This window comes from Marmota monax, unplaced genomic scaffold (assembly GCF_021218885.2).
Source record: "Marmota monax isolate L192 unplaced genomic scaffold, Marmota_monax_Labrador192_F-V1.1 WCK01_AAM20220418_F8-fsc01495, whole genome shotgun sequence".
NCBI lineage: Eukaryota > Metazoa > Chordata > Mammalia > Rodentia > Sciuridae > Marmota > Marmota monax.
In genome coordinates, this window is record NW_026695048.1 from 27,083 (window position 1) to 50,117 (window position 23,035).

Genomic DNA, 23,035 nt, shown 5'->3' on the forward strand with positions numbered 1-23,035 from the left:
ATTACTACAGAGAAATAGCAGTGAGCATTTATTTGCATAGTTATTTTAGAATACATCTCTGAAAAATCTACATGACTATTTCATATTATACAACCTTAAAAAAATAAATTTGAACATTTCATTAAAGTCTAAGAAACTCAAGAGTATTTCAATAGTCATTGAGAGTTTGAAAAATTAAAACTAGTCTGCAAAACAGTCACTAAATATGAATGTGCTTCCAATGTAATTCTTAAAGTCAAAGTTTATTCAAATTTGTGAATAGATTGCTTTTTAGAGTCAATAAAATTACAAATGATTTTTCATTCAAACAAGAATTAAATTAAAATTTGGCTTTATGTGTTAAAAAGTTTTCCTAATTAATTGTAATAGGAGTAGGATGAGAAAGTATGTATTTTTGAAGAATAAGCAATTATAATAAGCCATAATTTTTACAATCAACTTAAATGGTATTCATGTAGGACATGTACTAAGTAACCGTATACTACTTCCTAAAAAGTAAGAAGCGACTAACAAATCATGTACCCCTACATTTGGACAGACTAGTCTAGACAAACCATCTCAACACAACCCTCATTCCAATTAGTTTTGTTAGATTTTTTTTCCTCTTTAAATTTTATGTAAAAATGCAGGCTCTTGATATTTGACTTCTTTCATATTATGATTTATTTTTTTTATTTTTTTTTTAGTTTTAGGTGGACACAGTATCTTTATTTTATTTTTATGTGGTGCTGAGGATCAAACTCAGTGCCTTGTGCATGCTAGGCGAGGGCTTTACCACTGAGCCACAACGCCAGCCCCTCATATTATGATTTATATTATTACATTTCTTTGTAGTCCAATCAAAAAATAGTATTACAAAACTAGGAAAATTGAACATAAATATTATTGTTATCTTTGTGAGATTCTTCCTCTTTTTACACACAGAAACTAAAAGATTTGTAGTTTTTTCCCCAGTGGACCCAAAGCAATATGTTACTAGATTTTTTAAGTCTTCAGTGTTTCCCAATTTTTTGTACAATATTTTATTATATGTTCTCCTTGTTCTTTTCTCATGTCAACATTTCTCTATTTTAGAGAGTAGTTATTTTCAAAATTCTTTTAGATGTATGATTATCTGTATGATAATAATAGCCAGAATAAAAACTTGTCTTTTATTGTCTGCCTGACAAACATTTACAGGAAGAGGCAATAGGAAAACCAAGAGCTAAAAATTAAGAGTGCTGAAAACTCCTTTGACAAACAGTGAAATGGCAATTAGTAACAAATAAATATAGGACCCATAATGATCAATACACATTTTGGGGGGTTTTGTTTGTTTTTCATCTATATATTTTTTTAAGGAGTCCATGTTCTGTTCTGTTTTGGCCTAAATAAGCTTCATTGATGACTGGGATTGTAGCTCAGGAATAGAGTGCTTGCCTAGCATAGGTAAGACTGGGTTCAATCCTCAGCACCACATTTTAAAAAAAAGTGAATAAAATAAAGGTTAAATTCTAAAAAAAATAAATAAGCAAGCTTCATTGAATGTATACTGGAATGCAGAACAAAATATATGTTCCTATTTTGTATATATACATTTTCATTATTCACAATAGTTATATTCCTTAAATTTATTGCAAACACTGAATAACCATACTAAACTGTTGCTACTAAGGAAAATATAGGTTTTGATTCTATCAAACCTTCTAGTTGTAACATTTTCACATTTTCACCAACCAATCAGTGTGTCATTTTGTTTTATGTGTATTTTAGTTTAAAGACCCTTATTTACCATGTGTGGTGGTGCATACCTGTAATTCCTATGGCTCAGGAGGCTGAGGCAGGAGGATTGTGAATTCAAAGCCAGCCTCAGCAATTTAGGCCCTAAGCAATTCAGCAAGACCCTGTCTCTAAATAAAATATAAAAAGGACTAGGGATGTTCACAGTGGTTGAGCGCCACTGGGTTCAATCACTGGAACTAAAAAGAAAAAAAGGAAATAAAAAACTTGTTTAATATGTGTTGTTGATTCATTAGCATTGAATTCATAGCCAACAGCACTGTAACTTATGTCTGAAGGAAGCTTATCTAACTATGTTTTCTCCAAAAGGTACATCACAGCCTCCTTCTAGCCAACACTTCAGCACTATGTATGGGGGGCTCTTTAAACACTGAAATAACCAGAAGACAGCACAGAAGTTTGAAAAAAAATAGCACTAAATCAACTACAAAAAGACATTTGTTTATATAGTATGAGAGCTAAAACAAAAAGGGGAGAGGATCACTTTGTTCCCCAGCTGAGAATGTGCATGTTAGATGACTCAAATTTTTCACCTCTCTGAGGATATCCACAATGACTGCTAAAGTGTTTTAATTTTATTTGAGGGTTACAAATAAATTTTAGCAAGTAGGCAACTCATGGATATGGAGTCCATGAATAATAAGAATCAACTGTAGAATTTTAAAGGAATCCTGACTCTGCTGAGTTCATGGTTTTGTTTTTCTCACAGACACAGGTAGGACGTTTTGCACCCCAGTTCTCTGGATATCAACAGCAAGACTGTCAAGAACTTTTAGCTTTCCTATTAGATGGACTACATGAAGATTTGAATAGAATTAGGAAAAAACCATATATACAATTGAAAAATGCTGACGGAAGGCATGGTAAAGTAAGTTTCATGATATTATTGTCTGCATTGTTGCAGTTCTATAATACCTCCATAACTTGATCTTATTTTCTTTATAGGTGGTTGCTGAAGAAGCCTGGGAAAACCATTTAAAAAGAAACGATTCTATCATAGTAGATATATTTCATGGCCTTTTCAAATGAACTTTGGTTTGTCCTGAATGTGCTAAGATTTCAGTAACATTTGATCCTTTTTGTTACTTGACACTTCCATTGCCCATGAAAAAAGAACATAACTTGGAAGTTTATTTAGTTAGAATGGATCCACTTACCAAACCTATGCAGGTAAGTAGTGATTATTTTCTTTACATTTGTTACTTTTTATCAAATATTATAGTGTTGAGTACTATATAAAATTAGTTTTGAAGCTGGGCCTGGTGGTGTGTGCAATTTAGGAAGCTGAGGCAAGAGGATTATAAGTTCAAGGTCAGCCTGGGCAACTTGGAAGACCCTGTCTCAAAATAAAGTTTTGAAAAGGACTGGGGATGTAGCTCAGTGGTAAAGCACTTGACGAACATGTGCAAGGCCCTGGATTTAATCTCTAGTACTGTATATAAATTAAAAATTAGTGTTGAATCTTAAAGCACAGTTTAGTAATAATGTTTGTGTAGTGTAAATGTACTATAAGCTTAATACTTTGGAAATTAGTATAATTTTTAGAATCTTGAAAGGATGAAGGATGTCATGTGAAAAGTATTCTCAAAGACTTTATCTCATCAAAGAAAACAGACATTGTTTTACAGTGTTAAAGAATATTAGCTTACAAAAATGAGAAATGGAAATTTAGTTAGATTAAAATATTTGATTCAGTAATGTTCTAATCTTTAATACTTTGTTTTATCACATATTGTTTATCCTATGCAAAATCACTGGTAGTAGGCATTAATGATCATGTTTGCTTGATTGCATAGTGCAGTGTTATAATTGGACTATTTTCTATTTTGTGAATAAAATCCTATATTTTCTCCCTTTTTTATCAGTGCTTTTCAGAGACTTGACCCCTCCCATCGAAAGTATCTCCTTTCTCTTCCTACCTCCCCTAAATTCTGTTAACAGCACTTAGCAAATTTTATTTTGACCTTTATTTGCTCTTGTTTTTCTTCCCTAGACCATAAGTTATTTGAAGATAGGAGACTTACAAATCTTGTTTTCGATGCTTAATTTGTGTATGTTAATGCAACAGTATACAAGCCAGGCATGGTGATACACACCTGTAATTCCAGCAACTCTAGGAGGCTGAGATAGGAGGACTCAAGTTCAAGGCCAGCTTTTTAGCAGTTTAGCAAGGCCCTGAACAACTTAGAAAAAAATTTTAAAGGCTGATAATGTAGCTCAGTGTTAAAGTACCCCTGAGTTCAGTCCTCAGAACCCCTCCCCACCAAAAAAAGTATTCACAATGCTGTATTAGGCACAAACAGTATAAAGTTTTTGTTCACTAAACAAGGCAGATATGGTCCTACTTCAGAATATTGTTTTCTCTAAATCCTTAGAGTTCCAGCCAGATAGCTCAACTTTGTTTGGTGCCTAATAGTCACAAAATCTATATGAAAGTTATGCTCTGAACAAAATTATGATTTTACCACTCAGGCAGGAAATTGAGTTTACTCTTAACAAGAAAAGGATATTTACAACATTCTGAAAAATAATTCTTTCATTCAAGGTAACTGAAGTCTAGTTGTAACAAATAATGCAATCCCATATATAAATTTCACCTTTTTTTCTGCTTCTTTATGTTTCCTTCATGAACTAATCAAATCTAGTGGCTTTATATCAGTATTTTGTCAAGTAGTGCTGAGAACTTACCCTTATCTATAAGCAGGACCAACAAAGAACTGCTTTTACTTTTTACACTTTTTTTTCTGTTCATACTTGATAATAATATATATTCTTTAGGTACTCTCTTATTCATTTGTTTGTAAATGCAGAATTGTCTACATTATTTTCAGTTCTATCAGTGTTAAACTATACCCTTACCTCACTAGCTTGTAACTTTGCAAATACATGCCAATGGAGCAAAAGAATATGAAAAATTAGTAAAAATGTATTAAAACAACAACAAAAAAGTAGATGTTTTATTTATGTTCAGCACATTTGTTAAAGAAAATACTTTTCCAGGCTAATATTATAAAATAATCTGTTATATAGTGACAGGTTACATTAAAGCTACACATTAGCCCTTAAGGTATATGGTGAATGTTCTTCTGTAATTTGGCTTTAAATCATTTTTCCAGCATTGTGAATTTCATTGAGTTACTTCTTTACTCACTTGGTGACCAAGAATATTAATTGTGGGAGTTAGGTCCACGATCAACACAGGAATTGGATTTGGGTGTTGTTTATGTTCTTTTTTAGAGGGATGGGGGTGGTATTTTTGTTGTTGTTTTGTTGTTGTTGTCATTTTTTTCCTCTTAAACACAGCTTCCATACAAAGCGATATCCTCATTAACACTATGGTCTAATCAGCTGGTAAGGAAGTGAAATTAGCTAACATCCTGTTACTGAAGTTGATTTAGGTTATATTAGTAATCATATTGAGGATGTATTATATGTTGCTCTCATACTCTGTAAAGGGTTGGAAATATGAAAGTGTTTCTAATCCTACTTCTTAAGAAGTTTGTCATAGAGTGTGAGAAGTAGTATGACAGTACCACAGGAGCTCACGGAAAGAATAATCTGCACAAACTGATATACGTGTGATGAATCATGAAGAATGATTAGATTTTAAGTAGGTAGCAGCTGGAAATGAAGATATTATAGGCCAAGAAATTGGCATGTACAAGGCCTGAAGACAAAAGAAGTCATGGCCCTACTTTTAAAATTTGTAAGTAGCTAAAAATATGGTAAGCAGGAACTTTACCAATGAGTATCACAAAGATGTTTGATACCATGATAGGAAATTTGGACTTCTTCCTAAAGCTAGGAAAGCTTTTAAAGGTTATTAAAAAAACCTTTAAAAGCATAGAGATTATATGGCTATATTTGTGTTTGAGAAATAAGAATCTGGCTAGCGCATAGATTAGATAGGAAAGACTTAGATCAGAACTATGAAGACCACAGATAAGAGGCTTTTGCAGTGTTCAGTTGACAAGGGCTTGAAGTTGTGTCAGTATGTCAGTTTGATTGTAAAACTAGTTTGAATGTAGGAAGTGAAAATGTGTAGATGTATTCAAAGATGATTTCACGTTTCCTGGACTAGAGAATTGAGAGCTTAATGGTGCTCTTTGTTTTAATGGGATGTATAAGAATAATAAGTCTAAGAAGAAACCTTTTTAGTATTAAACATAATAACATAACCTATTAGTGTTGGATACATTGACTTCAAGATGCAGAAGGAATATTTAGATGGTGGTAATCTGATAGGCATTAAATTTATGTATTCACACTGGAGGAGAAAGACTGTGATTAAGATTTAAATTGAGTAGTGAGCTCTTTGAGAATGGTAGTCAGTGGTTTAAAAGGATGAGATCACTTAAGACTAGAGTGACTCTGACTTATCATCTAAACTAGAACTCTCCTGAAAATAAAAAGGGCCTTTGTTAATAATTATACTAGGATGAGAGTCTAATCCAGGACTGGCCAAAGCAAATGGAGATATATTGTCATTAGTCTAAAAAGTGTATATAGAATCAAGGAGAGGTCGAAGAACAAAATTTTAAAGAAAAATATGGAGGGGCTAGACTGTAGCTTAGTGGCAGAACGCTTGCCTAGCATGCATGAGGCACTGGGTTCAATCCTCAGCACCATATAAAAATAAAGGCATTCTGTCTATCTACAACTACAAAAAAAATTTAATCAAAAAAAAGAATATGGAAGAGCTTCTAAGACAATATTATCACAGCAATAGAAAAGAATTAAGAAGTAGTGTTATATAAGGAAAGAAACATTTTTAAAGATTGGCGTGGTCAGCAGTCATTCTACAGAGAGATCAATAAAATAGAGTCTGATAAAGAGTGAGTTGTGTAGTAGTTTTGGTAATGTTGGCAATAGGTTAAATAAAGGGGTGAAGACAAAAGCCAGAAAATGGGTTGAGAAGTGAATGGGATATAAGGAAGTTATAATAGTCAGTGTAGAATATTGTTAATAAAGTCATTTATAAAGCAGGGGAAATAAGGGAAAGCAATGAAGGACTATTTTTATTTTTGTTTTGTTTTTTGAGATGTTTATTGTATTCCAGTGCTTATGCAAAAAAGTCAAGATAATAAGAAAGTCTAGTTGCTAGATTTAGGTCTTAGCAGAGGATAAATTCAGAGCATATAAACTAGGGTTCTCCCTTAATGGGAAGAAAAACACTTAACTTGTATTACAAGAGACAGGAAAGAAAAAAAAAAACCTATGTGTCCTCAAGTAATTTTTTAAGGGAACTAGAAGTTACAGATTTTTACCACTTGGCAGCTTCCATTTTCTTAGTAAAGTAGATGTTCTTCTGAAGGGAGATACAGTGAAATAGGAGGCCTAAGTAATGGTGAATATTTTAAATAGTAATTGAAATGAGAAAAACAGCAAATAAGACTCAGAGAATAGTTTCTGGGCAGTGTTAAGGATCAGTTGAGACTGTGGATTTGAAGTTCACTGGCATCTGAAGTTGGGGAGTTTTCTGCAGCTTCTCTGAACTGCTTTGAGAAAGTTCAGCAAGAGTGGAACTGAGTAATAGAGGTTAAAGGTTTTATAATGGAATGATTGAATTGATGAAGAATATGGGGTGGGGATGGAAGTGCATGAAGACAGTAGGGAGAAAAACTGAGTGTCATAAGGACTAGAAATCTCTATAAAAGATAAGAATAGGTAAGAATATGTTTCCAGGTGAAGCAGGTAGTGGTAGTTAGACAATAACCTGCAGAGTTTAAGGTATCAGAAGCAAAGCAGATTCAGGTGGCGACAAGGTCCAGGAAGTTGACTATACTTGAATGCAAGGATAGATCTTTGAATTGAGAAACTGAGGAAAAATAAGGGGTGGGATGAATCATCTATATGGACATTATCTCCTAGGGTAATGGCAAGATTGGAGGTAGACATTATAAGCCAAATGCTGAATACCAAATGAATATAAGAAAGCAATCATGAGGTCAGTCTCATCTACTCAGTGTTTTTTTTCCCAGTATAATAAGTTCATTACAATTTTTTGTTTTTGTTTTTTAGTACAAAGTGGTTGTCCCCAAAATTGGAAATATACTAGATCTTTGCACAGCATTGTCTACTTTGTCAGGAGTATCGGCAGATAAGGTAAGATGTTTCTGGGATTGAAGAATTTAAATTGGTGATTAGTTTCTCGGTGTTAAAAAACCAGCTTAATAGAAATTTATTTCCTTTTAGATGATAGTTACTGATATATACAATCATAGATTTCACAGAATATTCCCTATGGATGAAAACCTTAGTAGTATTATGGAACGGGATGATATTTATGTGTAAGTATGAAATTTATTGTGCAGAGTATTACTTGAAAATAATCAAAAGAAATAACAAGATTTTGAGAGTTTATGGTCCATTGTGTTCTTATAGGTTTGAAATTAACATCAATAGGACAGAAGATACAGAACATGTGATTATTCCTGTTTGCCTAAGAGAAAAATTCAGACACTCAAGTTATACCCACCATACTGGTTCTTCACTTTTTGGTTAACCTTTTCTTATGGCTGTCCCACGAAACAATACTGAAGATAAACTCTATAATCTTCTCCTTTTGAGAATGTGGTAAGTGCCAGACAATTCTACTTCAATAAAATAAGCATGGGAATGAAATACAGGTAAAAAAGTAAACATGCAAGGAACTACCAGAATGTAACTGAACATTATCTCAACTTTGTTTAGACAGGTAGCAATTTAAAAATCAGGTTACAGTCATCTACTTTCATGATCATGAAAAAATGCATTACTGAGGTTATTTTAAACCCAGTATTATCAATAACTGTGATACATGTGCACTCTGGAATCATAACAAATGGCAAAGTCTCATATCTTTATGCATACTACTAGCTCAAGAACTCGTACTAATTGTCTTAAAAGAATAAATATTCACAATGTATAGTCCATTTTTTGCCTTCCTAAAAATCTTGATTTGAATTATATAAGGTAATCAAAAACACCATTTGATCCTTTTTAATTTTTTTATAGTTGACATGTTCAGTATTATTTCTTGTATACCTAATTATTGTAGTTTCATGACTCATACATAAAGATCATATTATCCTCATTTTGATCACTAGTGCCACAAAAAATATTATTAAAAATGTTCACATTATATAAAAGCAAGCTTTCTTAGCAATAACATATATATCATTTAAATGGGAATCTTATAATACTTTAAAGTTGAGAAATTATTTGCCACAAACTTTAATGTATAAAAGACAGATATAACACTCTAGAAGTAAGAAAATATTCTTTTTATAAAGACAAATAAAACACAATTAATTCTACTTATGGAATTGTAAGCTTTGAGTTTTAATTTATTTTTAAATCTACCAAATAACCACTGTTATTGCATTGAAAAAGCTCCATTTTATTGGTAGAGTGGAAAATAGTTTTTAGATCTCCATAGAATTGAACTTGTTTGATTTCTGATTTTATTAAGCCGATATGTCAAAATATCTACTGAAACTGAAGAAACTGAAGGATCCCTGCATTGCTGTAAAGATCAAAATATTAATGGGAATGGCCCAAATGGCATACATGAAGAAGGTTCACCAAGTAAGACTTTCCTGTTAAATTATTAAAATGTTTCACTTGGATTATTGCCTCAGAGAAAAAGTTTAAAAAATGGATATTAAGGAACTAAAAACAAACCATCTGTAAATCTAGGTAAAATAATTATTTCAGAAATGTTAACACTGGATTTATTTAAAGATCTCTAATATCTAAAACTAGGTGAAATGGAAACAGATGAACCAGATGATGAATCCAGCCAGGATCAAGAACTTCCCTCAGAGAATGAAAATAGTCAGAAGATTCAGTTGGAGGAGATAATGATTCTGAAAATGGATTATGTACTGAGGAAACTTGCAAAGGTCAACTCATGGGACAAAAAAAACGATTGTTTACATTCCAGTTCAACAACTTAGGCAATACCGATATCAACTACATCAAAGACGATACAAGGCATATAAGATTTGATGATAGGCAGCTTAGGCTAGATGGTAAGTATTTTTTGTGAAAAATGACTTGAGCATCAAATTTCAGTAAGTGGGGTTTTTAAAATATAAAAACCATGAAATTCAGCCCAACCATGAAAAATACCATTTATCTATTTTAAAATATTAAATAAAAGGCCTTAATATCCAGGTACACTAAAACATGCAAGTGTTTACTAAAGCAGGGTTTAACTTCATGCTTCAGCTTTGTATCTTTTTGTCTTTTGATCTCACATTGTTAAAAGCTTGGAAACAGTTATTTGTCCTAATCATCTGTGCAAGTAGAAAAAATTGCTCCTTTTTTATTTTTATATATACCCTAATGTTAAAATATACAAATTTTAGTTGTAAAACACATTGAATTTTAAAGAAAAAAAAAATGTTTTTCACCTTAGAAAGATCTTTTCTTGCTTTGGATTGGGATCCTGAATTGAAAAAAAGATATTTTGATGAAAATGCTGCCAAGGTAAGTTATCACTCAAACACTGCTTCTTTACCTTTTCTTGGCTTACTTTATTCTAATTGCTAGAGTTAATCACACTCTTTTGTACACTTTCTGCTTCCTTGAAATTAGTTTATATTTTGCCATTAAAAATTTGGTCACAAACTTTTTTTCAACTAGAGGGGTTTTGAACATGCTTTTTGTTGACATGTTTTAATTATAGAAGGTCATTTAGGAGTTATTAAAAAGTATGATAAAAATCTCAGCTGAAACAAGTTTTATGATTCTCTTGAAAGTTTAGGAGTTTTCATTATTATTCATAGTAAGATGGTATCACTAAAATGAGTTTTGTTTCATTTGTTCTCTTAACTCAAGAAATACTTCTCTTTAGGATTTTGAAAAACATGAAAGCGTGGAATATAAACCTCCTAAAAAACCCTTTGTGAAATTAAAAGACTGTATTGAACTTTTCACAACAAAAGAAAAGCTAGGTGCTGAAGATCCCTGGTAAGAGACAAAGTTAAATAATTGTTTCTAATTATTTTCTTTAAGGCTTTATTCTGAAGTATGTGCTACATCAAGTTGAAAAAATGATTACTAAATATTCTTATTGCTATAAATTTCTGTAATGTAATAGTCTATTAAAAGGGATGGGAATATCTTCAAAAGTATTATCCCATCATTAGCTTTAATCTCATTACTATATTTTCCCTAATAGTCATTTTACTATTTATAATTACCTTTTTCCTAAGAAGTTTCAACTGTGTTGGAAAAAGCTTTTTAGGGAAATTATTTTGTGATATCATTCCATTAAAGTCCAAAGTTTTGAGATTTTTCTGATACCTATGTCTCAACACACATTTGTAATATTATGATACATGGTTCATATCTTTTTTAGCATACTGAAATGTAAGTAACCTAGCCCTCATCATTTATTTGAATATTTATTTGCATATTAGTTTATAATGGTTAGACTTATTTAAAAAATGTATTGAAAATAAAGAGGAGTTGCTGTTAGACTGGTATATATTACTCTTAAAATAATTGCTCACTGAAAATATAGGGTTTCCCCCCCCCCACCCTTGGGTTTTGGCTTGTTATTTTTGTTAATGGAGCCTAGCCATTTATACCTCTGTCAAACTTTTAAATATTTCTTTTTGATTTTAGGTATTGTCCAAATTGTAAAGAACATCAGCAAGCCACAAAGAAATTGGATTTATGGTCCCTTCCTCCAGTACTTGTGGTACATCTCAAGCGATTTTCATACAGTCGTTATATGAGAGATAAATTGGATACTTTAGTTGATTTTCCTATCAAGTAAGTTAAATTGTACTTAATAAACATTGAGCATTCTAACTTTTTTCAAACTTATTTTGATGCTTTTTGTCATTGTCTCTTAGTAAAAGATTTGAATTTATTTTTGAGTAGATATAACCATTTTAAGGGTTGATATTTCACAATTTTTATTCCTAGAGATTTTTCCAAAAACAAAAGTGAATATTTTCTTTTTAAATAAATATAACTCACTGTGTCTTGCATTACCTTATGTGTTCACTGACCCCATTTATAATTATAAGATTTTTTATGGACTTAGCAATTTTGTTTTTTCTAGGATTCATTTTATCATTATTCATCAATTATTCCTAAATTTTTTAAATGACTAAAATATTATAAAAATAGAAAAATGGAACTGCTTAGAATGTTGATTTAATAATGAAATAAATTATCCCTATATGCATTTATTCTTCAGTTTTTCTTGTTGCATGGTATGACATCATACTTGTAAAATGGTATAACAAAGTCTGGAAACCATCTTCATAGTCTCTTTTTGTTTGTTTGTTTTTTAGCTTTTACTAAACACAGTTAAGAATTCAGGACAAAAAAGGGAACGTTGTATTCTCATTCACTTAGTCATGCAGCAGGAAGGACTTCATCACACAATATTTTGTAATAAAGAGCTTGGCATTATCCTGTATTGCAAAAAAGAACATGTGACAGTATTCTTTCATATTTTATGATATTTGTGCACCAAAACTTACTTGAATCAGTTAGTAAGTGGACAAATGCTGAAGGCAGGTATGTATACAAAAGGGACTGGAAAGGATATAGGTGATTTTAAAAAACTGAAAATATTATTCATTCCATTTATTGAGCAGGAAGAAAAAGGTTATTTATCAAAATTGTGAGCCATTAAAATTTTCAAGAATATAGCATTTTGACAATGTAAATGCAAGAAAACTAGATTCTAATATAGGTATATTTGGAAGTTAGAATTATTGCTTTTGCAGGGCGGGGGTGCTGGGGTTAGAACCCAGGGTCTTACACATGCTAGGGGAGTGCTCTACCAACTGAGCTACACTCCCAGTAGAATTGTTGCTTTTTAATGATGTGAGTATAAGAACAACAACCAGAAATGATGCAAATGTAAGAACAACAATAATAAACTATTTATAAGATGGTGTGTTCCAAGTTCATGCATATATGATTATGAACAGTCAATTGCATTCAAAGAGTGCTGCCCATTTCTGGTCTATAGGTTATCAAAATCAGGAAAAGGTGGAATAAAAATGATCTTCAATTGACTTGATTGATAGATACTGGGAATTGAACTTAGGTGAGCTACATCCTCAGTCCTTGTTATTTTTTATTTTGAGTCAGAATCTCACTCAGTTGCTGAGGCAGACCTCAAATTTGCAATCCCGCCTCAGCATCTGAGTAGCTGGGATTACAGACATTCTTGATGTTCTAGTGTCTAGCTTAACTTTTAAAAACTCATAAGAAAGTTGTTTTTCACTCTCCCTTTATTTTTTGCTGTATAAATCATTCCTAAAAATTATTTTAAAATAAAAACTGGACATGGTGGCACATGCCTGTAATCCCAGTGGCTCGGGAGGCTGAGGCAAGAGAATCACGAGTTCAAAGTCAACCTCAGCAATGGTGAGGCACTAGGCAACTCAGTGAGACCCTGTCTCTAAATAAAATACAAAATAGGGCTGGGGATGTGGCTCAGTGGTTGAGTGAGTGTCCCTGATGCTCAATCCCCAGTACCAAAATAAATAAATTAGTTGATTAAATAAAAACAATTCATTGGATCGAAATGATAATGAGTTACTTGAATCTTGATAATTTCTTTGGTGAAAAATATGGAGAGAGGCAACACTGGCAGAAGGGAATAGAATTCATTGCATTTCAAAGAAAAAACATGAATTTATTATATTTAGGGAAAACATAACACTAACTTCATTTCTCTTTAAAAAAACAGTGTCTTGGATATGTCGAAATTCTTAATTAGGGGATCCAACATGGCGGCGAGAGGGGAGGCAGCGCTTTCAGTACCTCCTCAACAAAGGGGTCAGAGAGACGCATGGATACGCTTAGATATGACCTGCTGAGAAACTCCTAGCAAAATTCCACTAAAGAGAGACCGGCCGGGAATTGGAAGGATTTTTGGAGGTGACAGTCTGCGCTAGACGAGTGAATCTCCGCCACGCAGCGCAGAGGTCCAGACCCGCCAGCCGCTGCCCGCGCGACTCGGCGACTGTCGGCTGCCTGCACGCCGCCCCTGCGTCGGGGCGGATAGCCTCCCCGCCACGCAGCGCAGAGGTCCAGACCCGCCAGCCGCTGCCCGCGCGACTCGGCGACTGTCGGCTGCCTGCACGCCGCCCCTGCGTCAGGGCGGATAGCCTCCGAGGCGCAGCGCAGCAGGAGTGGTGCAGGGACTCTAGGAAGAGGTCTCTCGCCAAGCCTTCATGAAATAGCAAACCGGGAGCTGAAACCAACCAGAGACAGACCAGTCCCACCCCTCCCTTCGGACACTCTGGCAAGGAGCCTGGGGCCTGCCATAGCAGAGTGGTGACATCACCAGAGTTCCGCCGACAGAATTCCTTCCCAGCGGAATCCACATTAGCAGGTGTGTGACTCCCACCCCCTCCAGATACAAGCAGCCAGGAAACCACCGGGGGCGTGTCTGTAGGGAAGCAGAGGGGACTCCAGATCCCCACCTCCCCTTAACACCAGCGGCGACACCCAAGATCTTAGCCGCCAGTTTCTGGGGGCGTGCCCACCAAAGGGGTCCTGAAAAATTTAACTGTTGGTTCCCAGATCACCCCACCACAGCACTGGGGCTTAATTGAATGACAGAGAGGGTGTTCATCGTTCGGGATATAGGACACGCGGTGGGGCTGCAAGTGTAATCAGATCCTTGGGGAACCGCCTCTGGTGAACAGGACCTGGCTGGCTGGCTGGGAGGAGGAACAGGGGGAGGGGCCGGATAAGTGAAAGGGCTCTGGACTAACAGGATTGAGAGACTCCCAGGAGCCACCGTACAGGGATTTCTGTCAGCACATAGAGGGCAGAAGCTCAGCTCAGAGGGCACAGCTCCGCCTATTGGAAGAGAAGAAAATGGGATTCAGCCATAGAGCAGGGGATGCCAGCATGGCAGAGATCTGATGTCATCGGAGAGCGGCCGAGGAGAAAACTTCATCGGTGCCAGCGGCGACGGAAACAGTTGGTCCCCGGGTAGGGAGGGTGAGTCACAGATACCCGAGTCTCTCTCGCTTTGTCGTTGAGCCAGAGGCGAGGAGAGGGGCCGCCGCCCACTCCCGCAAGGTAGGAAGACCTGCGACCAACCTGCAGATCAGGCCCAGCGGTCTGCAGGCGTGGTAAGAGGGGCAGGGCAGAGCCACCGCCCGCGCTGGCAAGGTAAGCAGACCTGCGACAGACCTGTGGATCAGGCCCAGCGGCCTGCCAGCGTGGTACACACTCCACCCCAACTGGAGTAGGGGCAGAGCAGAGCCTTAGCCCGCGCCCAGATCAGGCCCAGCGGCTCGCCTGTGTGGTGGTCAAGTGACCCCAATTGGAGTGGGGGCGGAGCGGAACTGACACCCTTGCCCACAAGGTGGGCAGACCTGCGACCAACCTGCAGATCAGGCCTAGCGGTCCCCGGGCATGGTAGGAGGGGCAGGGCAGAGCCTTCGCCCCCACCTGCAAGGTAGGCAGACCTGCGACAGAACAGCGGATCAGGCCCAGGGGTCCGCGGGCGTGGTAGACACCTCACACCAATTGGAGGAGGGGCAGAGCAGAGCCCCTGCCCGCACCTGCAAGGGAGAATTTTCAACTATACAAGAGCAACATAAATATATAGGGGGGGCGGAAAATTTCAAAAACACAACAGTTTCACCAAGAAGAAAGAAACGCAAGCAGTATGAAAAGACAAGGAAAGAAAGGATTACAAGCAATGCAGGTCAGCTCAACTTTAGAAGAGGTAACAGCTGCAGCAGATGGAATGTCAGATACAGAATTCAGGATATGTATGCTTCAGATGATCTGGAGTATCAAGGAAGAAATTAGACAGCAAAATCAGACAATGAAAGATCACTTCGACAAGGAATTACACAAACAAATCCAGGAAGCAAAGGATCAACTATACAGGGAGATAGAGGTTATAAAAAACAAACAAACAGAAATCCTAGAAATGCAGGAAGCAATAAACCAACTTAAAAACTCAATTGAGAGTACTACCAGCAGAGTAGAACACTTAGAAGATAGAACATCAGACAATGAAGACAAAGTATTTCAACTTGAAAAGAACATAGACAGCTCAGCAAGACTGTTAAGAAACCATGAGCAGAACATCCAAGAAATATGGGATAACATTAAGAGACCAAACTTAAGAGTCATTGGGATACAGGAAGGTATAGAACTCCATACCAAAGGAATGAGCAATTTATTTAATGAAATAATACGAGAAAACTTCCCAGACTTGAAGAATGAGACAGAATCCCAAATTCTAGAAGCCTACAGGACGCCGAATGTGCAAAATTATAAGAGATCCACACCTAGACACATTATAATGAAGATGCCCAACATACAGAATAAGGAGAGAATTTTAAAAGCTACAAGAGAAAGGAAGCAGATTACATTTAGGGGCAAGCCAATCAGGATAACAGCTGATCTTTCAACACAGACTCTGAAAGCTAGAAGATCCTGGAATAACATATTTCAAACACTGAAAGAAAATGGGTTCCAACCAAGAATTGTGTATCCAGCGAAATTAAGCTTCAGGATGGAAGATGAAATTAAAACCTTCCACGACAAACAAAAGTTAAAAGAATATGCAGCTAGAAAACCATCTCTTCAAAACATCCTCAGCAAAACATTACAGGAAGAGGAAATGGAAAATAACAATGAAAACCAACAGTGGGAGGTAGGACAGTAAAGGGGGGGGAATAATCAAAGAGGAAAACAAACCATGTTTAGTAACATAAATAAACAAATATGGCTGGAACAACAACCCATATCTCAATAATAACCCTAAATGTTAATGGCTTAAACTCACCAATTAAGAGACACAGGCTAGTAGAATGGATCTCAAAACAAGACCCAACAATATGCTGCCTACAGGAGACGCATTTGATAGGAAAAGACATACATAGGCTGAAGGTGAAAGGTTGGGAAAAATCATATCACTCATATGGACTTCGGAAAAAAGCAGGAGTGTCCATACTCATATCAAATAAAATAGATTTCAAGCCAAAGTTAATCAAAAGGGATAAAGAGGGACACTACATACTGCTTAAGGGAACCATACACCAACAAGACATAACAATCATAAATATATATGCCCCAAACAATGGCGCAGCTATGTTCATCAAACAAACTCTTCTCAAGTTCAAGAGTCTAATAGACCACCATACAATAATCATGGGAGACTTCAACACACCTCTCTCGCCACTGGACAGATCTTCCAAACAAAAGTTGAATAAGGAAACTATAGAACTCAATAACACAATTAATAACCTAGACTTAATTGACATATATAGAATATACCACCCAACATCAAGCAGTTACACTTTTTTCTCAGCAGCACATGGATCCTTCTCAAAAATAGATCATATATTATGTCACAGGGCAACTCTTAGACAATATAAAGGAGTAGAGATAATACCATGCATCCTATCTGACCATAATGGAATGAAACTGAAAATCAACGATAAAAGAAGGAAGGAAAAAGCATACATCACTTGGAGAATGAACAATAGGTTACTGAATGATCAATGGGTTATAGAAGACATCAAGGAGGAAATTAAAAAATTCTTAGAGATTAATGAAAACACAGACACAACATATCGGAATCTGTGGGACACATTGAAAGCAGTTCTAAGAGGAAAATTCATTGCTTGGAGTTCATTCCTTAAAAAAAGAAAAAACCAACAAATAAATGATCTCATGCTTCATCTCAAAATCCTAGAAAAAGAAGAGCAAAACAACAGCAAAAGAAGTAGAAGGCAAGAAATAATTAAAATCAGAGCTGAAATTAATGAAATCGAAACAAAAGAAACAATTGAAAAAATTGACAAAACTAAAAGTTGGTTCTTTGAAAAAATAAACAAAATCGACAGACCCTTAGCGATGCTAGCGAAGAGAAGAAGAGAGAGAACTCAAATTACTAGCATACGGGATGAAAAAGGCAATATCACAACAGACACTTCAGAAATACAGAAGATAATCAAAAATTATTTTGAATCCTTATACTCCAATAAATTAGAAGATAGTGAAGGCATCGATAAATTTCTGAAGTCATATGATCTGCCCAGATTGAGTCAGGAGGATATAGACAACCTAAACAGACCAATATCAATCAAGGAAATAGAAGAAACCATCAAAAGACTACCAACTAAGAAAAGCCCAGGACCGGATGGGTATACAGCAGAATTTTACAAAACCTTTAAAGAGGAACTAATACCAATACTTTTCAAGCTACTTCAGGAAATAGAAAAAGAGGGAGAACTTCCAAATTCATTCTACGAGGCCAACATCACCCTGATACCTAAACCAGACAAAGACACTTCAAAGAAAGAAAACTTCAGACCAATATCTCTAATGAACCTAGATGCAAAAATCCTCAATAAAATTCTGGCGAATCGGATACAAAAACATATCAAAAAAATTGTGCACCATGATCAAGTAGGATTCATCCCTGGGATGCAAGGCTGGTTCAATATACGGAAATCAATAAATGTTATTCACCACATCAATAGACTTAAAAATAAGAACCATATGATCATCTCGATAGATGCGGAAAAAGCATTCGACAAAGTACAGCATCCCTTTATGTTCAAAACTCTAGAAAAACTAGGGATAACAGGAACATACCTCAATATTGTAAAAGCAATCTATGCTAAGCCTCAGGCTAGCATCACTCTGAATGGAGAAAAATTGAAGGCATTCCCTCTAAAATCTGGAACAAGACAGGGATGCCCTCTCTCACCACTTCTGTTCAACATAGTTCTCGAAACACTGGCCACAGCAATTAGACGAAAGAAATTAAAGGCATAAAAATAGGAAAAGAAGAACTTAAATTATCACTATTTGCAGATGATATGATTCTATACCTAGCAGACCCAAAAGGGTCTACAAAGAAACTATTAGAGCTAATAAATGAATTCAGCAAAGTGGCAGGATATAAAATCAACACGCATAAATCAAAGGCATTCCTGTATATCAGCGACAAATCCTCTGAAATGGAAGTGAGGACAACCACTCCATTCAAAATATCTTCAAAAAAAATAAAATACTTGGGAATCAACCTAACAAAAGAGGTGAAAGACTTATACAATGAAAACTACAGAACCCTAAAGAGAGAAATAGAAGAAGATCTTAGAAGATGGAAAAATATACCCTGTTCATGGATAGGCAGAACTAACATCATCAAAATGGCGATATTACCAAAAGTTCTCTATAGGTTTAATGCAATGCCAATCAAAATCCCAACAGCATTTCTTGTAGAAATAGAGAAAGCAATCATGAAATTCATATGGAAAAATAAAAGACCTAGAATAGCAAAAACAATGCTAAGCAGGAAGTGTGAATCAGGCGGTATAGCGATACCAGACTTCAAACTATACTACAGAGCAATAGTAACAAAAACAGCATGGTACTGGTACCAAAACAGGCGGGTGGACCAATGGTACAGAATAGAGGACACAGAAACCAATCCACAAAACTACAACTATCTTATATTTGATAAAGGGGCTAAAAGCATGCAATGGAGGAAGGATAGCATCTTCAACAAATGGTGCTGGGAAAACTGGAAATCCATATGCAACAAAATGAAACTGAATCCCTTTCTCTCGCCATGCACAAAAGTGAATTCAAAATGGATCAAGGAGCTTGATATCAAATCAGAGACACGCCGTCTGATAGAAGAAAAAGTTGGCTACGATCTACATACTGTGGGGTCTGGCTCCAAATTCCTCAATAGGACACCCATAGCACAAAAGTTAATAACTAGAATCAACAAATGGGACTTACTCAAACTAAAAAGTTTTTTCTCAGCTAAAGAAACAATAAGAGAGGTAAATAGAGAGCCTACATCCTGGGAACAAATCTTTACTCCTCACACTTCAGACAGAGCCCTAATATCCAGAGTATACAAAGAACTCCAAAAATTAGACAATAAGAGAACAAACAACCCAATCAACAAATGGGCCAAGGACCTGAACAGACACTTCTCAGAGGAGGACATACAATCAATCAACAAGTACATGAAAAAATGCTCACCATCTCTAGCAGTCAGAGAAATGCAAATCAAAACCACCCTAAGATACCATCTCACTCCAGTAAGATTGGCAGCCATCATGAAGTCAAACAACAACAAGTGCTGGCGAGGATGTGGGGAAAAGGGTACACTTGTACATTGCTGGTGGGACTGCAAATTGGTGCAGCCAATTTGGAAAGCAGTATGGAGATTTCTTGGAAAGCTGGGAATGGAGCCACCATTTGACCCAGCTATTCCCCTTCTTGGTCTATTCCCTAAAGACCTAAAAAGAGCATGCTACAGGGACATTGCTACATCGATGTTCATAGCAGCTCAATTCACAATAGCAAGACTTTGGAACCAACCCAGATGCCCTTCAATAGACGAATGGATTAAAAAATTGTGGCATTTATACACAATGGAGTATTACTCTGCATTAAAAAATGACAAAATCATAGAATTTGCAGGGAAATGGATGGCACTAGAGCAGATTATGCTAAGTGAAGCTAGCCAATCCCTAAAAAGCAAATGCCAAATGTCTCCTTTGATATAAGGAGAGTAACTAAGAACAGAGTAGGGACGAAGAGCATGAAAAGAAGATTAACATTAAACAGAGATGAGAGGTGGGAGGGAAAGGGAGAGAAAAGGGAAATTGCATGGAAATGGAAGGAGACCCTCAGGGTTATACAAAAGAACATACAAGAGGGAATGAGGGGAAAGGGAAAAATAATACAAGGGGGAGAAATGAAGGTCAATAGGGGGGGTAGAGAGAGAAGAAGGGTGGGGAGGGGAGGGGAGGGAGGAGGGGGGATAGTAGAGGATAGGAAAGGCAGCAGAACACAACAGACACTAGTATGGCAATATGTAAATCAATGGATGTGTAATTGATGTGATTCTGCAATCTGTATATGGGCTAAAAATGGGAGTTCATAACTCACTTGAAGCAAAGTGTGAAAGATGATATATCAAGAACCATGTAATGTTTTGAACAACCAACAATAAAAAAAAAATAAAATAAAATAAAAAAAAAAAAAAAAAGAAATTCTTAATTAATCCAAATGCAGGTCCTTGCCACTATAATTTGATTGCTGTTTCCAACCATTATGGAGGGATGGGAGGTGGACACTGTAAGTTGACAGTTTATATTTTAACCTGATGATGATGTTCGAATAACTATTGATTTTTTTTTCCTTAAGGTATTTATTACTTCTGGTAAAATGTGAGATGGGTCTTTCATATGATAGTTATGCAATATTGATTAATGAATGAATCAGCTTTTGAACCCTTTTAAATCTGAAAAGAAAGGATTGAGTTAATCATACTCCTCATTGTCAGTTGAAGGCACTGGAAGAAGTGTTACTGGGCCATTTGGGGTTCCTCTTCTCCATTGTTTTTCCCTTCTCTTTGTAACATGTTTAATGCATGTGCTATAAACCATGCATATTTGCTCACTTTTGTAATTGGTACTGTACTACAGATCTCAGCAGATCTTGCTTGTTTTCTTTATACTTTTGTTATCTATTTTGTCCATTGCTCTTCACTACTCATGGTTTACATTCACCATATTTTATCTTTGCATTCACCATATGGTGGATATCCAACTTGCCTTTGAGACTGGTAAATATTATTGTTTCTGGTCTGTTACATGAAAATTTCTTTGAACTGTGTACTCAGATGAAACTGCCAGGTTTAAATAAGTATTTAAATACTGCCAGATTTCTTTCCATGTTGAAACTAACAAATCCACCCTCTCCTCCACTTGATAGGTTTTTCTATTGAACGATCTTTGCATTCTTGGGATGATCCTACTTGTCTTTTTGTGGTTTTTGATACACAGTAGAATTTCATTAACTAATTAAGATTGTTAAAATTTCATAAGTTCAGTGGTCCTGTATTTTTTTATATTGTTATTTGACTTTGAAATCAAAATTATAGCCGTAAAACAGATAGGATGCCATACTCTTTTTCTGTATCCTTTTCATCTAGGTTTTCCAATATACTTCAGAATGGTTTATAATACTTTTATGCTATGTTTTTGTCCCTTTTTTTCATTCTTTTCTTTTTTTTAATCAATTCTTCCAGAAGTTCGCTTTTCATCTTATTAATTTGTTAATTGTACTTATTATCTCATTTCATTTTTACCTTGATGACTGTTTTCTTCTTGTTACTTTGGTTCAGATTAACAAACTCAAAATGCACAATGGCAGAGCTTACTTAAATTTAAGAACACATATAGAGGCTGGAGATATAACTCAGTTGGTAGAGTGCTTGCCTTGCATGCACAAGGCCCTGAGTTCAATCCCCAGCATCACAAAAAAGAAAGAACACATATAGGAAAAGAAACAACATAACATGGACAAAAACTGTTTAACAGAGGTCCTAGGTAATTGGTTGTCATTTTATGTTGCTATTTTTCTAACTTCTTGGGTTGACCCCTTAACTTTTTGCTTTCCATTGTTTTTGAAACTATATCGAAAGCTATAATTAAAACTATAAACTTCCTACTAATATTGCTTTAGGTCTTGGTGATGGATTTTGAAATGTAGCATTTTTATTATCTTTTAATACTGTGATTTTTTAAATTTCCTTTTGATTTTCTACTAGCCCAGGGTCATTTAATTATTTGCTTAATTTTCAAGTACATGGGGGTTTTTTTGTAACAGTTGGGAGCTTTGTCTATATTAATCTTTAAGAGTTTGAAGCTTTGACAGTAGCCTAATACATGGTTTCTTTAAATTTTCATACATTTGAAAAAAACATATGTTACCCATTGAGATATAAATCCGTATGTTTCTTCTTTAAAATATTTTTTTAGTTGTATATAGACACAATGCCTTTACTTTATTTATTTTTATGTGGTGCTGAGGATCAAACCCAATGCCTCACATATGCTAGGCAAGGGCTCTACCACTGAGCTACAACCCCAGGCCCCCTTATATTTCTAAATAGTTTTGACAGTTGTACCCAAATCATTACACTGTATGATTATTTTTTATGTTCATTCTATTCTGAGAGAAATTTATCAAGACTCCTATTTAAAGTGTTGATTTGGTCTGTTTCTCCTAATAGTTTTATTGGTTGTTTTGCATTAATAGTTATATTCATTTTTACAATGGTTAGCTCTTCTCTCTGTGTAGTTCCTTTTACTGGGATTTGGCATTCTTTCTTGTCTTTATCTCAGATATTACAAGTGCTGCTCTAGCTTTCTTTTGATTCAATCCTCTAATTGGCTAACTTTTGTTGGAGATTTGTCTCTTACATAATTCA

At 35.5% G+C, this 23,035-nt stretch overlaps 1 pseudogene; it reads left to right on the forward strand.

The window, feature by feature from the left end:
- Window positions 1-23,035, forward strand: part of LOC124081561 (ubiquitin carboxyl-terminal hydrolase 15-like) — a 50,896-nt pseudogene that overhangs the window by 22,146 nt on the left and 5,715 nt on the right.